Raw genomic sequence first — 17,511 nt, forward strand, 5'->3', positions numbered from 1 at the left:
CTCTCTGTCTACTATGATCAGTGAGGATGATCTGCAAGACACAGGCTGCCCATGACTTAGCCAGGGCTCTACAACTGTCCAATATAAACTGTGATGTATTCCCCACGCTTTAGGGAAAATAGGTTATGAATATAAATATGCATACCTCAGAGATGCTTTGGATAAAGTGTGGCTTGTAATCTATCTTTTTTTTTCCCCAATGGTATAACCTGCTGCATCTGTAAATCCTAGTTTTGTGCATGTGTCCTTTTTGTAGTTAAAGTTATAAGTATTGTCTACATATTTGTGTTCCAAATTTTTGTTTCTGTGAAGAACATAGCAGGAGGTGAGGCTGCACTATTCTGAGAGTATGGATTGTGAGAAGATAGCAGTACTTAACCAATAAAAAGCCTTTAATGGGTGTCAGTCCGCATCTGAAGAACTTTGCTGTCACATTCAGACCTGTGAGTAGGCATTGGCTGGTTGCCTAAAAAGGACGGAGACAGGTGATTTCAGTCATGTGCCAAGCTCCATCTTGAAGAATACTTTTACACAAAGAGAGCCATGGAATTCCTTCCACAAAGGAAGGGTATAAAGAGGGCCCTGGAGTTTCTCCCTGTTTTGTCTTCAGCCTGCCTTGGAAATGACCTGTCATGCCCTAAGGTAAAACACTATGCGCTTTTCTGGAGACACAAATCAGGGTATAAAATCAGTCCTGACTTGAAGCTTTCGCCTTCTATGAAGGCAGAAGTTTAGGGTAAGAACTCACAAGTAGAGGAGTAGAATTAGCTATGGATTTTCTCTTTTGTTTGATTTGGTAGGTCACTTTGATTTATCTGTTCTTATCTATAACCAATTAAATACTACTGTTTTGCTTAATAAAAACTCTTTTGTTTATAACCAAGCCCACAGTAAATTGTTATTAGCTGGGGAGGGTTACCATTGCATACATCTCCCTTTCATTGATAAAGGGGGCTTACCTAATGAGCTCTCCCAGAGAGAGATGAATTTGTTTTGATCCTTTCTGGAGGTTGATTTCCTGGGTGATGTGCCCAAGAACTGCATCCACCCAAGCTGTGGTTAAACAGTGTGACTACATCTAAATGGGAGCTTAGCAAAGCGCTGCCAGGAGCAGTGCTGTGCTAATGAGGTTTCTAGAAATTGCAAATGGTTGGCCATTTGCAAACTCACATGGCTAATCAGCATAGCTGTGCAAGATTTTGTCCTTGGCAGAGGGGGTGCTGCCAGTACAGAGGCCGTGTGGATGTGCCTCTGCCAGCTAAACCCCACCTCTGTCTCTAGCCCCTTGTCAGGCCTCTGTATGTCCACACAGCCTCTGTACTGCTGGCACCTCCCTCTGCCAAGAGTGAAATCTTGTGCAGCTATGCTAATGAGCCAAGCAAGTTTGCAAATGGGCAACCAATTTCTAGAAACTTCATTAGCATAGCGCTGCTGGCAGCAGTGCTATTCTAAGTGCCCATTTGGACGTGGCCTGTCTGACGTGCTCTGAATGGGGGCAGTAACTCTTTGCCTTGGCTAGTGGAGACCAGAGAATCTGGTTCAGCAGGACAGGCCTGTGGGAAGCCTCAGAGAGCAAGAAGATGGGTGTCAGTGGCTTGAGGAGTACACCAGGGAACATCCCAAAGGGGCTTCTGTGACCATACTCCATCACAAACTTTACCTCAATTTTGGATGTGAGATTAGGTTTTGCCAGAGCAATGAGATCATTCTTCTCCCCAGCGCAGAGGAAACTCCCCTCAGTGTGAGGAACAGTATCTCTGCTATCCAGACTGCCATGCCAACTTGAATATACAAGATATAAGCTAAATTGTGCTAGTGGCATGTCTTTCAGAGGTGCAGAGTAGCTGCGGCATCGGTGGGATTTGTCAGTGCGCTGCACTTTTGGAAACGAAGAGTGAGCTCAGAGGCTCAGAGTCCATCTTGGAAATTTCCTAAAGTTAAAGTGAGACAAGAAGCTGACAGAGAAGAGACAGAGTGTGGGAACTATTAGAAGATTATTGGATGGTGGAAAGGAAGAGGGACATGCTAGGATGACTCCATCCCATTCCATCTAGGTGATGGGGCAGAACACCTAAAAGGTACATTGTTGACCTGTCAGCAAATGTGATTTTGAGCGAATTTGGGGAAAGTCTCACTTTAATCAAAGTATCCATCCCATCTAACCTAGGAACTGAGGCGCCTTTAAGAATATGCTGCCCCATTCAGCCAATCAACCCAGCAGAACAATTAATTGATTGATTCCAAGACTAAAATATAGTAGAAGGGATTTGATATGTGTTTGAATTCAATAAGCCTTTTGCCTGAAAAGTACGGTTGGTTTGGATTTACTTTACCCATACAGATGGAGAGTTTAGGCCCTGTGCAGTTTGACTTGTATTTTCTGAAATCCAAAATGAATGCTGTCATTAGCTTATTTCTCCTCAGTGTCCAAAGTCACTGTATACTTGTAGTCCAGTTTCTCTCTGTGCCTGAGAGATCTGCACTCCTGAGTTCTTCAGCCTTCCCAATTTTGTAGTCCAAACCTGTTGAGATGTTACACCAGTGGATCACGTTAGCCGTGTCTACACGTGCACGCTACTTCGAAGTAGCGGCACTAACTTCGAAATAGCGCCCGTCACGGCTACATGTGTTCGGCGCTATTTCGATGTTAACATCGACGTTAGGCGGTGAGACGTCGAAGCCGCTAACCCCATGAGGGGATGGGAATAGCACCCTAATTCCAAGTTGAACGTCGAAGTAGGGCACGTGTAGACGATCCGTGTCCCGCAACATCGAAATAGCGGGGTCCGCCATGGTGGCCATCAGCTGAGGGGTTGAGAGACGCTCTCTCTCCAGCCCCTGCGGGGCTCTATGGTCACCGTGTGCAGCAGCCCTTAGCCCAGGGCTTCTAGCTGCTGCTGCGGCAGCTGGGGATCCATGCTGCATGCACAGGGTCTGCAACCAGTTGTCAGCTCTGTGGATCTTGTGTTCTTTAGTGCAACTGTGTCTGGGAGGGGCCCTTTAAGGGAGCGGCTTGCTGTCGAGTCCGCCCTGTGACCCTGTCTGCAGCTGTGCCTGGCACCCTTATTTCGATGTGTGCTACTTTGGCGTGTAGACGTTCTCTCGCAGCGCCTATTTCGATGTGGTGCTGCGCAACGTCGATGTTGAACGTCAACGTTACCAGCCCTGGAGGACGTGTAGACGTTATTCATCGAAATAGCCTATTTCAATGTCGCTACATCGAAATAAGCTGCTTCGATGTAGGCTTCACGTGTAGACGTAGCTGTTGTTCCAGATACTGTTATCTGCTACATGAGTTTGGCCAAATTGCCTTCCTGAAATGGTTCTTGCCAGAATAAATTTTTGACTGTTTTTTTCCAGATTGTCGTTCAACCCACTCTCCATTTTACACCTGTTTGAGAAGGTATCTATCTGATAGGTCATACTGATGACACTATGAACACTCACTTATGGGGTGAAAAGCAGGAGCTGTGCTGAAAATGTGATTCATACAACAAAGTCCAGCCCATTTATGCTTATTAAAAAACACATAGCAAATTTCTGCAAGTGGCAGGAGTTTGTTGTAGTGAAATTCCACTTTGGGAAATTTATATCCCAGGCCACAATTATCCCTTGCATATTGGCTTGGTTACAATGTTCTTCACTTCCTGTCTTACACTAATATGTAGCACTGTGGTACACTTCTTTGCAGCTGCTGTGGTCCACCTTGCACTTTCATGCAGCTGTAGCATTTTATAACCTGCTTTGGGATCTTTGAGGATGAAAAATGATCCCACAGCATTTTACAAAATGATAAGTGCACTACAGAGTTACAGGAGATGACTTTGACACAAGATTATCCATTTTGAGTACCTCCATTTTTGAATGCCCAACCTTAAGACCCTTAAGAAGGGCATGACTTTTTCAGAGGGCAGTGCTCAGGACTTTCTGAAAATTAGGACCGTTGAAGGCATGTCAAGTGGAGCACCCAAAAAATGGGGGCCACCTCAAAATGACCATGCATTCTTGTCCCTTGTATGTTAGCAGTGTTCTTCTGTGCAGATTTTCATTCTGTGACAGCAAGAAAACAATTTTGCACATCTAAAAATTAAATCAATTTGTTTCTGCCTTCCCTAATTCTGTCCCTCCATATCCATTTGAATTACATTCTCTTTATATGCTTTCCCTTCTGCTCTTCAATTGGTTATCCCTTGGTTTTATATTCATAAACATGCTCAGCCACTCATATATAACAAAGATTAAAACTACATATATAATTCCAGCTCCAAAACTGTATTTTCCTCTTCTTGGATTTTTAAATGCTTTTCCTTGCTAATTACTGAAAAACAATAATTCATCATTTTTACTGTTTAGATCCCCACAGATTTTTTTAATCTTCCACATATATATACACAGAAAACACATCCATTGCCAATCCTTTTCTAACTATTAATCATACTTAGAAACAGAGTTAGAAAGCAGTATCTGCCAAAAAACAAAATGAAACAAAAACAAAAACGAAAAACAACTTAGCTGTTGCTTCTTTCCACAATGTTAAAGGTAAATGTGTGTTTCACATTAGAAATTTGTGTAACATATCTCTTTGCCAACAAGCTAACTTCTCCCTGTTTTGTATTGTACTACTTATGTGGTCTCCTGCTTAGTTATATAAGTAATCCAGATGGTCTAGTGCTACTTATTACTTATTTTCTGGATCCCACACATACAACTGTATTCTACTCCGCTGTGAATCCTGCAGCTCTGCAATTGTGCCTGGATATTTTTAGCTATCTATTTATCCATGTGATGCAAAAGTGGGCCAATGAATGACCTCCAAAGTGCTCTGGTCACCCTTAACATAACTTTAAAATACCCAGGTAAGAACTGATGGTAACCCACCACAAATGTCCATTTGCCTCAAATAAAATCACATCTGTGTGATTGCTCCTTTTCTCTCCCACATTTTCAAATATCTAGGCGAAAAGGTTTTGCTTTGCAACAAGCTCAGGAGGTGGAGCTGGCTAGGAACCAGAATTTCCACTCTGTAGGAATTCCCCAAATTTCAAATCTGAATCAAAAACCAAAATTTTGAAATAGTCCATCAGATGAAAAGTCTGAAAAACTTCCCTTCTGGAATTTCCAATCCATTTTGGTCACATAACATGATATTTAATACATGACATTAATATTATATTAAGTATAAATAATGGTCTTTTAATTCTGACTTGAATAGTAAGCAAAATAAGAAAAATTAATTTCAATGTTACCAAAATTAAACCTTCTGATAATGAAATGAATCAAAATGATCCTCAGTTTTTTCCTGTTGAAATCTATGCACTATCACAAAACATTTTGATTTTGATAAAACTGCATTTTCTGGTGGAAAACTATTCTGTTGGAAAAAATGTGACTGGCTGTACCCAGAAGTCATTGGATTTGAGTGATTTCAGAATGAGTGAGAGATTGAAATCCACTGCCATGCCGCCCTCACAGAGAACAATCTGCCTGCCCCTATTCCTCTCTCATTTATTCTAGTATCAGAGGGGTAGCCGTGTTAGTCTGGATCTGTAGCAGCAACGAAGGGTCCTGTGGCACCTTATCGACTAACAGAAAAGTTTAGAGCATGAGCTTTCGTGAGTTAACTCACTTCTTCAGATGCTGGTCCTGGAAATCTGCAAGGCCAGGTATAAATAGGCCAGAGCAAGCCTGGGGATAACGAGGCTAGCTCAGTCAGTCAGGCTGAGTTGAATTGTCATCAGTAGATCTGGAGGTGTGAACTCCAACAGAGGGGAAGCTGCTTTTGTATTTAGCCAGCCATTCACAGTCTTTGTTTAATCCTGAGCTGAGGGTATTGAATTTGCAGATGAATTGTAGCTCAGCAATCTATCCTATCAACCATGGATGTAGAGGCTCTGTATACCAACATCCCACACAAAGATGGAATAAATGCTGTCTGGAACAGTATCCCTGATGATGCTACAGCACGTCTGGCGGCTGAGCTCTGCAACTTTATACTCACACACAACTATTTCAGATTCGGTGACAATATATACCTTCAAATCAGCGGCACAGCTATGGGTACCCGCATGGCCCCTCAATATGCCAATACTTTCATGGCTGACCTAGAACAACGCTTCCTCAACTCTCGTCCACTAACACCCCAGCTCTATTTACGCTACATTGACGACATCTTCATCATCTGGACCCATGGGAAGGAGACTCTGGAGGAATTCCACCGGGACTTCAACAACTTCCACCCCAACATCAGGCTCAGCCTGGACCAATCTACACAGGAGATCCACTTCCTTGACACTACCGTGCTTATACACAATGGACACATCAGTACTACCCTGTACTGTAAACCCACTGACCGCTACGCCTACCTTCATGCCTCCAGCTTCCATCCCAGACGCACCACACAATCCATCGTTTACAGCCAAGCACTTAGATATAACCGCATTTGTTCCAACCCCTCCGACAGAGACAAACACCTACAGGATCTGCACCAAGCATTCTTGAGACTGCAATACCCACCTGAGGAAGTGAGGAAACAAATCAACAGAGCCAGACGTGTGCCACAAAGCCTCCTACTACAGGACAAGCCCAAGAGAGAAACCAACAGAACACCACTAGCCATCATCTACAGTCCTCAGCTAAAACCTCTACAGCGCATCATCAGGGATCTACAACCCATCCTGGACAATGATCCCACACTTTCACAGGCCTTGGGAGGCAGACCTGTCATTGCTCACAGACAACCTGCCAACCTAAAACAAATCCTAACAAGCAACTATACATCGCACCACAGTCACTCTATCTCAGGGACCCATCCATGCAACAAACCTCGTTGCCAGCTCTGCCCACATATACACACCAGCAACATCATTACAGGACCTAACCGGATCAGCCACACCATCGTGGGCTCATTCAGCTGCACATCTACCAATGTAATTTATGCCATCATGTGCCAGCAATGCCCCTCTGCCATATACATTGGACAAACTGTACAGTCCCTACGTAAAAGAATAAATGCACACAAATCAGACATCAGAAATGGCAATATACAAAAACCCATAGGAGAGCACTTCAATCTCCCAGAACACACAGTAGCAGATTTAAAAGTAGCTATCCTGCAGCAAAGAAATTTCAAGAACAGACTCCAAAGAGAAATTGCTGAGCTACAATTTATCTGCAAATTCAATACCCTCAGCTCAGGATTAAACAAAGACTGTGAATGGCTGGCTAAATACAAAAGCAGCTTCCCCTCTGTTGGAGTTCACACCTCCAGATCTACTGATGACAATACAACTCAGCCTGACTGACTGAGCTAGCCTCGTTATCCCCAGGCTTGCTCTGGCCTATTTATACCTGGCCTTGCAGATTTCCAGGACCAGCATCTGAAGAAGTGAGTTAACTCACGAAAGCTCATGCTCTAAACTTTTCTGTTAGTCGATAAGGTGCCACAGGACCCTTCGTTGCTGCTCATTTATTCTAGTGTGTCTCTTCTGCTCTCAAACTCAACAGTGGCAGAGAGATGGTGTGTTAGATGATACCCAGCATCTGTAGGTCTTAAATTTAATGCCAACACCTAAACACCTAGAAATGTCCAAGTGCAGATTCTGGAGGATTAGGTACCATGCTTGTGGCACTCACAAACACCTCAGCTAAGATTTGAGCCTCTTCTCTCTTCAGTTAATGCGGTCTTTGCCTTTGGCTGTGACTGATGCAGCATCTTGCTTTGTAGTGAGATAAAGAGATGGGGCAATCCATCCTCCATTGCTGGGACATGCTCCTTCCCTATTTATAGTCCTTTTTTTCTAAATATGTACCTAGGTTTCTCTGAATTTCTTCCTACCCACTCCTGCCAAATTTTGTCCTAGCTCCAGACTGCAATTTTCAACTCCTCCATTTACTTCTTCAGTCAGCAAATCTCTCTCATTACCTACTTTATCCCTACCACAATATTTTCCACCTATTAAAAGGAGTCACTCTGTCACTTGTCCCACTTTCAAATGTATCCTCCAGCACTCTCAATCTTACTTCAGTCTGTCTGTTAATTGTCTGTGGCATGCTGTATCACACCTGCATGCCCTTCTCTCCTATCAGATGGTAATCTATATCCAAGGTGCACAGACACACTAGATTCTGAGCTCACCATCAGTCAGTTCCATCATGCCCCTCTTTGCTTACCTGAAAGGAGATTAGACTCCCCTCAGGCTCTTCCAGCCTCATTTGCTCCATTTCTGACCTCTCAATTCAATATTTAAAAAATTCTCAGTCAAGAAATGTTCAGCTGTACTCCTATCTCCATTTGGATTTAGGGTAGGTCTACGTAGCAAAGTAATTAAAAATAACGGCCATTATTTCAAAATAACTATCCTTGTGTCTACAAAATGTAAGCGCTATTATGAAATTATTTTGAAATTGGTACACCTCATTCTACAAGGAATAGCGCCTGTTTCAAAATAAGCTATTGCGCGTCCAATGGCATTATTTCAAAATAGACTCTGTGTAGGTGCTGTGTTTCGAAATAGCTAAGTACTATTTTTAATGCATTTTGTGTGTAGTAGTGTTATTTTGGAATAGGGCTTCTGGAATAGCTCACTTTGAAATAAGGCTGCTGTGTAGACATAACCCTTATGGCCCCTCAGCACCTCAATCCCTTTTGAAAATAAGATTCGAGTGCCTAAATCAGTTAAGTGTTACAATGTAGAGCAGAGCAATGTCTGCAATAACTTTTTAATATCCTGGCCTAACCAATTGCGTTGGAACAATTTGTGCTCAGAGCACAATCCCTGTATGTATTGGACACCAGGTCCAAGCAGAAGGTGTGAGAGCCCTCCAGCCCTTCAGTTCCAGCACTCCTGGGCCCACCTGCTTCAGTTGCTGATCACTCTAGTGGATAAAATGGTTGGGAATCGGGACATGATGCAAATGGAATTCAACCAGCAGTACAGAATGCATCTTGTGCTCCTTACGCTAATGAAATCCTTCTGAGGAACCCCCTGAATAGCCTTCCACACTCTCTCCTACGTAACCTTTTCTGTGGGGCTGGCCTGGCAAAGTCACTGCTGTGCACTCTTCGACACTAATTTCTGGACACACTGTTGCTGCCTTGTTTCAGAGAATACTGTTATGTTTATGGAACAAAATGTTCTAAGAAGCAATGAAATTCAAAGCTCTCACTCTGTTAACTCAGGGTCTTGTGCTTTGGTGGTGTAGCAGCTCCAAGTCACTGGGCATTGCAGCATGCATCTTGGCCAAGGTATACACTAGACATTACAGTCAACTGTAGACACGCAGTTCTGGCTATGACAATTGTGTAGCTAGAATTGACTGATCTGCAATCAACTTACCTGGCCATCCTCACAGAGGGAGGTCAATGGGAGGAGCTCTAACGTCAATCTTCCTTACTCCTCGTGATATTGAGGAGTACGGGAGTTGACTGTTGACCCCAGATAGTTTTCTTTCAAGCTTCCCTATTAGACACGTGAAACTGAACCCCAGAAGATGAGCCTTGACTGGATCGGTCTTCCATGTAGTGAAGACACAACCTTAGTTCAGCAATGAACTGACAGAAAGAGATGAGGGCACAGCACAAAGCTCTTCTCTCAGTTACACTTTCTGTAGCCCGATTGGCTTCACTTGAGACATAGCCTGATTATAAATGAAAGTAGAATTTGGCCAAGTATGTTAATAGTTCTAACGGTCAGGTCACCTTGGCTCCAGTGCTCCTTTAATGTTGTGTGTGCTTGAAGGGATATATTCTCAGCCAGCCCGACCTCTCCCTAGTTGTGAGTGTGAGTGTTACTGCTATATGAAATGTAGGTCTAGTTTCACCTCTATTTCAAAGTGAAAATGAGAGGGACAGATCCTCTGAATCCTTACTTGGATGAGTAATTCTAGTCACACAGCTAGCCCTACTGAAATAATTGTCTCTGTTATGTGACTCTGGGTTTGAACGTGTTTTATTTCGGCTGATTCTCCATTACAATAAACACACGGTCTGAATCAGAAGGGAAAAATTCACAGGCTAATAGGATGAGGTCTAAGACTCAATTCATAGGTACTGCCCATGACTACTTTGGTAGAAAGTAATTTCAAGTTTAAAGAAGGAAAACAGCACTGGTCATTAGCCACACGTCATTATAAGGGTGGCTCTGAAATGAGGTAACATGTCTCAGTGGCTAGGCTGCTGAGCTATGAGAACAGATAGTTGACTTCTAGTCCCAGCTCTGTTGTACCACTGGACAAGCCGTATCCTTTCTGGTGCTACTTCTGCTAGTTGCCTAAGGGCCTGTCTCACACTGTGTATATGCAGTGCCTAGCACACTGGGCCTCTAGTCAATCCTGTAATACTGATTATTAGTACGTTAACAAACATTTCTAGTGTTTGTAATGGGGTGGAGAATAGAACTGATGGGGCATACAATTCCTTTACTGTCAGTTGAGGGGTGGTGAGTCAAATTAGATAGCAGGGCAGTGTTTTATAATAAGGAAAACAAGGATGGTCCATTAGTTATAGTTACTGGCTACACTAGGACTGATCCCATTTGATCAGTTGGCAGGAGTAAATGGGACCAATGCCAACTTTTGTCAAAAGTGGGGTTCAGGGGAGTAAGTGGTGAGACCAGCCGTGTGCTGGGGGCAGGCAGGGCTCAGGCCAGCTCTGTACATGGAGTACAGGGGGAGAGAGAAGGGGACAGGGTTCAGGAAAGAGGCCTGGCCCAATCCAGCCTCATATGGAGGGGAGCAGAACTCAGAGTGGCCCCACTTACTGTCCTGTTCTTGCTTTAGGAAATATATTCACCCTATGTAGTGCTAGTCTGGGATTTAGGACACCCGAGTTTGTTTCTGCTCTGCCACAGACTTTCAGTATGAACTCGGTCAAGTCACTCAGTCATCTATAAAATGCACTTTGTAATCACAGGGATGTTGTGAGAATAAATACATGAGATGCTGTGCTACTATGGTAATGGGGACTACAGTAGTACCATGACAGGTCCACAGTGAGCACTGTAACATTCAGTTTTGTTAATGTATTTTTGCATTAACTATTCTTGGAGTATAGAGCCAGCCACGTGTGTGTGAATGTTATCAAAAGGATCAGTGTTTGAAACTGGGGGAGGGGATGGTTTATGAACAATCAAAATTTGCCCAAGAGAATTCTGTCTTTTTCATGAAAGGTGTGGCACATTAGTGTGGTGCAGGCACAAATCTGAGGGAAAGGTTAGCTGTTATTTGGAAATACAGGCCTAGATTTCACTTCAGGCTACGTCTACACTAGGCAAGTAAGTTGATTGCAGATACATAGACTCGACCTATCTCCAGTAGACTTAACTGTCCATCCTCACTGAAGAAGGTCGATGGGAGAGTTATACAAGGAGTATCAGGGTTGACTGCCAACCCCTGATAGGTTAATTTCACATGGGTTGATATTCTGGGGTGATTGTAGACATGGCCTGAGTCTCAAAGTAGTGCATTGAAATAGGAGCCCTTTGGGAGAACAAATTGAAATGAACATCTCACTTGGTGAATGCCACTAGATCTGTACCGAACAGGTAAAGTAGTCACTGCAAGAAAACCTCACCTTACTCCCTCAGTGCTACCTGAATGTGGGTGCATGTGGGTTTGGAAGGAGAGGAGCAGTAAGGAGTGTGGTGTTTGGTGGTTTGTTTTTTTTTGTTTGCATGGAGATGCACATTTTGAATGTTCTGGGGTTTGTTTTTGTTTTTTAATAACTGGACCCTTGAATACTCCCCCCTCATTGGCAAGACCCCCACCTTGCCCTCTCCACCTCCTCCTTTGGGAGTTCCCTAATCTCTGTATTAGTGGCAATCCTATAATCTCATATAATTGTATTAGTGTCAATAGCAGATTAGTTTTAAGTGCCCCTACAGACAGGGAGCTGTCAGTTCTGCTATTGTTTCCTTCTTAATGTGATTCTAGGCAGTAAAGAAAAGCAGCTGAGAGCCCTCTGTCTCACATTGCAGCCCACAGTTTCTAAACCAATTAAGGAAAAGGGATTTACAGTCAACTGGATTAGGGGCTTTGTTTATATTATCCTATATTTCTTTTTTATAATACCCTCCATTTTCTGTCTATCCTTGTAATCAACTATTATTTGCTGTGCTTTTGAAACACTCCTCTCCTTACCTACCCACTTACCTATACATCTCACATGTGTGATTTCAACCCATCTGTCTAGCTACTTCTACAAGGCTGTCTTATTACATATTTGTTTTCAACACACACGGCATATGAAGCCTTTTGTGTAATGTGGAGAAAAAAACTAGTAGTTGCTCTTCGATAGCTTTCAAACAGATCTTACTAACATGTTAAGTTCTGTGCACAGATTCAGGGAAATACTCCAGTTCCACCAACAGATGTATCTTGCTGGAATGTTTATTTAAGACCCAGTGAGGTTGTCATTTGTATGGCAAGAGCATACTCCATTGTTGTCAAGCAGGGAAATGGTACCACTAAAACCCCATTACGTTCACTTATGGTGAAGGAAATGAAATCATACTCCTGTGGAAATATGGTAAATGAGATCAAATAGCTCCCAGGTATGGTCTCAGAACAGGCCAGCTAATTAGCAGACCAGGGACAGACACTGATACCCTTATGTAGTACCTTCCTCTGCAATTAGTAATTATGCTTTCAATAGTAGGGTGCAGAATAAGATCCTGTTTGAGCTGCAAAATTATCAGACTCTGGGGCTGAGTGCTAAGTGATGATTTGTTTCTGTGCTTTAACAAAACAAGTCAACAAAAAATGGCAATTTATCTGGTTCCTGGTCTGCACCCATAATAGACACACAAGTGGTAACCACAATCCATAAGCATCTGCAATGCCTTAGCTATTGCCCTACAGGGGAAATAGCCTTGAATGTCTAATTCAGAGTGAATTCCAGCTAAGGAGCACCAGCACATTGAGGTAACCATGATTTTGAATTTTCCCCAGCAGGTGTTAGTCTAGCAAATACTTTACTTTAGGGTTTGTTCCTAAGGCAGAACTGGTTTGGAGGAGCATTTTTATTCTGAATGGCGATTTTGCTATTGAATTCCATTTCCTAAAAACACTTCTTTCTTCCAGTCAGCTCAATATTTAAACAGGTTTAAATTTTAAATCTCCACCACTGTACAAACCCACTTAGATTTTTAAATTACAGTAATTCTTCACTAGCTTTCATTTTTAAAGCAATGCAATATGAATAATCCATTCCATGAATCTTAGATAAGTTTGGTATTTTGATACTGTGTAATTTGCTGCCTTCCAATGAAGCCTTGAAGTGCTGGTGAGCTCTTCCATTCCAGGGCAATACCTCCATTACAAACAGGTTTTAAAGAAATAAAAATGAACATTGATAGCTAAGCCATGCAGATGGCAGCAGAATTCAACTAAAGGGCTCTCTCTCAAAATGTATTGTTCCTATAGTGTTCATGATACTTAAGAATGGTCATATTGAGTGACACCAGTGGTGCATCTAACCCAGTATTCTGTCTTCTGACAGTGGCCAATGCAAGATGGTTTGGAGGGAATGAACAGAATAGGGCAATTATGGAGAGATCTGTCCCCAGATGTCCAGCCTCAGCACCTGGCAATCAGAAGCTTAGGGACTTGCAGAGATGGGGTTGTGTCCCTGACCATCTTGGCTAATGCCACTGATGGACCAATCCCACAGGAACATCTCATTCTCTTTTGAACACAGCCATGTATAGTACCCAGAGGCACTGAGCCCTCATCTGGAGCGAGTGAAGTCCCTGCTCTAGAGCCTCAACTGAGAGCTTGTTGGCTTTCAGCTCATGTGGTAGAGTGCAGGGCTTTAGACCCTATGCTTACAGGTTCTATTCCTGAAGCCAGCAACCTGGTCTGTCAGCATTACAACTGGTGCCTTGGCTAGGAAGAACTGCTGGAAGGTCTCAGAAGCCCAGGGAAGCATGTAGTACCCAGAGGCACTGAGACCTCATCTGGGGTGAGTGAAGTCTCTGTTCTACAGCCTTGGCTAAGAGCCAGCTGACCTTTAGCTCATGTGGTATAGTGCAGGGCTTTAGACACCATATTCACAGGTTCTATTCCTGGGGCCAGCAACCTGGGTCTGTCAGCATTACACCTGCTTTATGTCTTCACAATTTCCCCTGGCAACAAGTTTCACAGGTGGACTGTAGTTTTTGTGAAGAGCATCCTTTTGTTCGTGTTTAGACCTAGAGCTGATTTATTTCATTGGCTGACCTTAGCTATTGTGTCCCTTGAAAAGTTAAATAATGCTATCTTATTCACTTTCTCCATATCATTCATTTTTGGCAGGGGGAATGCCCCCTCCCCTTTTTCTGGAAAAAAATCCTTGTGTCTACACAGCAAAGCTTTTTATTCTGGAATAACGGGGCATTTTACTCGAACTAGTAACTTCACCAAAACAAACAACTTCTGTTGATCTCCACTCTCCACTTCAATTTCAAAATTCACTCAGTGTAAACTAAGCAGAGGTGATTACAATGTAATTGGCCTCCAGGAAGGTATACCATCATTGCTCTTATTTCATAATTGGGCTCTCTAGTATGAGCGCTCAATTTCAAAGTGCTCTTTCAGTGTGAACACTCCTTTCAGAAATAACTTATTTTGACATTGGAACATTGAAATAAGTTATTTCTGAAAAACTTTTCAATGTAGACATAGCATATTCACCTCACCTCTTTTTTTCCCAGCATGAACCGTCCATTCTCTTTTAATCTCTCCTCCTATGAAAGCTTTTCCTATCCTTAACAATTTTTGTTACCCTTCTCTGTCGCTTTTCAAATTCTAGTTTATCTTTGTGATGTGGTGATCAGAACTGTATGGAGGATTCGAGGTGTGGGCATGCCATTGATTTATATAGTGGCTTTGTATTTAATATGTCTTTCATAATGGTTCCTAACATTCTGTTAACTGTTTTTCACTGCTGCTGCACATTGAGCAGATGTTTTCAGAGAGCTATCCACAATGACTCCAAGATCTTTCTGGAGTAGGAACAGCTAAATTAAATCCCATCATTTTGTATGGCTAGTTGAATTATGTTTTCTAACATGCATTACTTTGCATTTGTGAACCAACCACAGATGATCGATAAAATGCAAAATAGCCCTTCTGCTCTTGCAGAGATCTGTTTTTAGTGCTTAAGGGTTCAGTTTCTTGTCACCTCAATGCCACACATAGCTTTAGGGGCGCACTCAGAAGAAAGGGACGTGATCGGAGATGTGAAAGATTAACAAGCTAGGCCGAGATTTTCAAAAATGATTTTTGGGGTCCAAACCTGAGGCCTTTTAAAAGAACCTGATTTTGAGATGGTGGCTGTTGTGTTTTTGCACTTGTCACAATAAAAGTGATATGAAGAAACCACACAGGTACAGTTGGGTCCCAAATAATTGTTTACTAAATATACCCAGATATGCAAGGCCTAGGCTGCAAACATACTTTTGTTTTGGCTGGTATCTAGCACCTTCTAATTCTAGAACACAGTGGGCACCAAAAGAGGGCTCCCAAACTATTTAAAGAGATAATACCTTTGCTTGGTCTTCTCCGGTTTTGACGGTCTTGGAGCCTGCTTATAGCTAATTGACAGTATATTCAATTTTTCACCAAAGCTGCTTTTCTCCAAAGTTGCAACAGGTCAAAATTAAAGTTAAGCATGTTAACAAACAAACAAGCCCCGAATAGTTTCAAACAGCCTAGCGGTAAGTCCCATCAATTCAAATTTCATCATCTAAATTCAAATCCTAACATAAACAGAATATTTGCATGGTTTATTTTTAATGTCAGTGAAGAAGGTTCTTGTTTTTGGAGTATTCTGAAACAGCTGGAGGAGAGGAAAGTGATCAGAAACAGTCAATGTGATTTACCCAGGGCACGTCTTGTCTGGCCAACCTGATTGCCTTCCATGATGAGATAACTGGCTTTCTTGTATGGGGGAGGTGGTGGATGTAACATACCTTGACTTTTGCAAAACTTTTCATACAGTCTCCCACAGTATTCTTGCTAGCAAGTTAAAGAAGTATGGCCTGGATGAATGGATTATAAGGTTAATAGAAAACTGGCTAGATCCTCAGGCTCAATGGATAGTGATCATTCTCTTTATGTCTAGTTGGCAGCCCATACCAAGTGCAGTGTCCCATGGGCTGTTCTTGGTGCTGGTTTTGTTCAACATCTTCATTAATATCTAGTTGATGGGATAGATTGGACCCTCAGCAAGTAGCGGATGACGCTAAGTTGTAGGGAGAGGTAGATACATTGAAGGGTAGGGATAGGGTACCACAGTAACCCAGACAAATTGGAGGATTGAGCCAAAAGAAATCTGAGCTTCAGGAAGGAGAAATTCAGCACTTAGGATGGAGCAAGCTCTGATATAGGATGGGGACCAACCGGCTAAGTGGCAGTTCTGCAGAGATGGAATTTGGGATTACAGTGGACTTGGTAAAGGCCTCAACACCAGTTCAGAGGTCTATGAGGGAGTCTGAGATTTGGGAGAACAGACAAGGACCAAGGCAGGACCAGCAGAAATACATTGTCAACCCCTGCATTCTGTGGCTATTACATCAATAATAAGCAATTGCCTGGCTGCAATATCTATCCTGCAGAATTCCCTGTGTTGTAAATTCCTCCTTTCCCCATTAGCTGCCTCCCATTGCACAGGGACCAGGGCCAGATCTTCCCTTGATAGAAAGTTGCTGAATGGCCCTGGCCTTTCTCCAGCCTTCTACCCATATCAGATTAATGACTGACATAGCTATTATAATAGCTGTCTGCAGTGTCCTGCCTAATATATGAAAAAGGCAAGGGTGATCTCTTCAGTGCACAGTGTAATGAGGAGGCAGCAGAGCCTGCAACAGCCTATTCATGGGCACAGATAAGCCACTGCACATGAAACTATTTATTATATATTGGCATAGTCCCTAATTTCTGGTTTTCTATAGAGTCCATTATTATAGTCATGTGGTGGGCGGGCGGAGAGGCGCACAATTCTGCACTCTTATATCAAGCTAAAATTTCCCTTTTGCAAACAATGATGGGAATGTCCTTCATAATCCAGGAAACTCTCCTTCCAAACTTCCAGGCCTCTAAAGCAGTGGTTCTCAAACTCTTTCTATTGCAGACCACCTGAATATGGCTGAGGGTCTTGGCAGACCACTTAATGATCTTTCCAAATGTTGTTTGAACCATTAGCTATCTATAGTAAAGTGCTTTGTTTAAAAGCACTGTCTAAAATACCTGAATAAGAATTAACATTCTTTGCTCTATAGTTAAAAGTGCACAAGTCATATTTTAATAGCAGTCAGGATCTCTCCCTTGCCTCAGCAGCCACAGATCTGAGGCTGGGAAGGAAGGCTGCCTCTTCTGGCAACAGCAGCCCTGGAGCTGGGGAAAGTTGCTTCTTTCTCTTGCCATTGCAGCCCTGTATATCCTAAATTCCTCTTACCCGCTCTTATCACACTGTTGCCCCACCACCTACCTCCAATTTCCTCACTGCTCCCTCCCATCTAACCCTATTTCCCCCCA

Source organism: Carettochelys insculpta, chromosome 8 (genome assembly GCF_033958435.1).
Source record: "Carettochelys insculpta isolate YL-2023 chromosome 8, ASM3395843v1, whole genome shotgun sequence".
Classification (NCBI taxonomy): Eukaryota; Metazoa; Chordata; order Testudines; family Carettochelyidae; genus Carettochelys; species Carettochelys insculpta.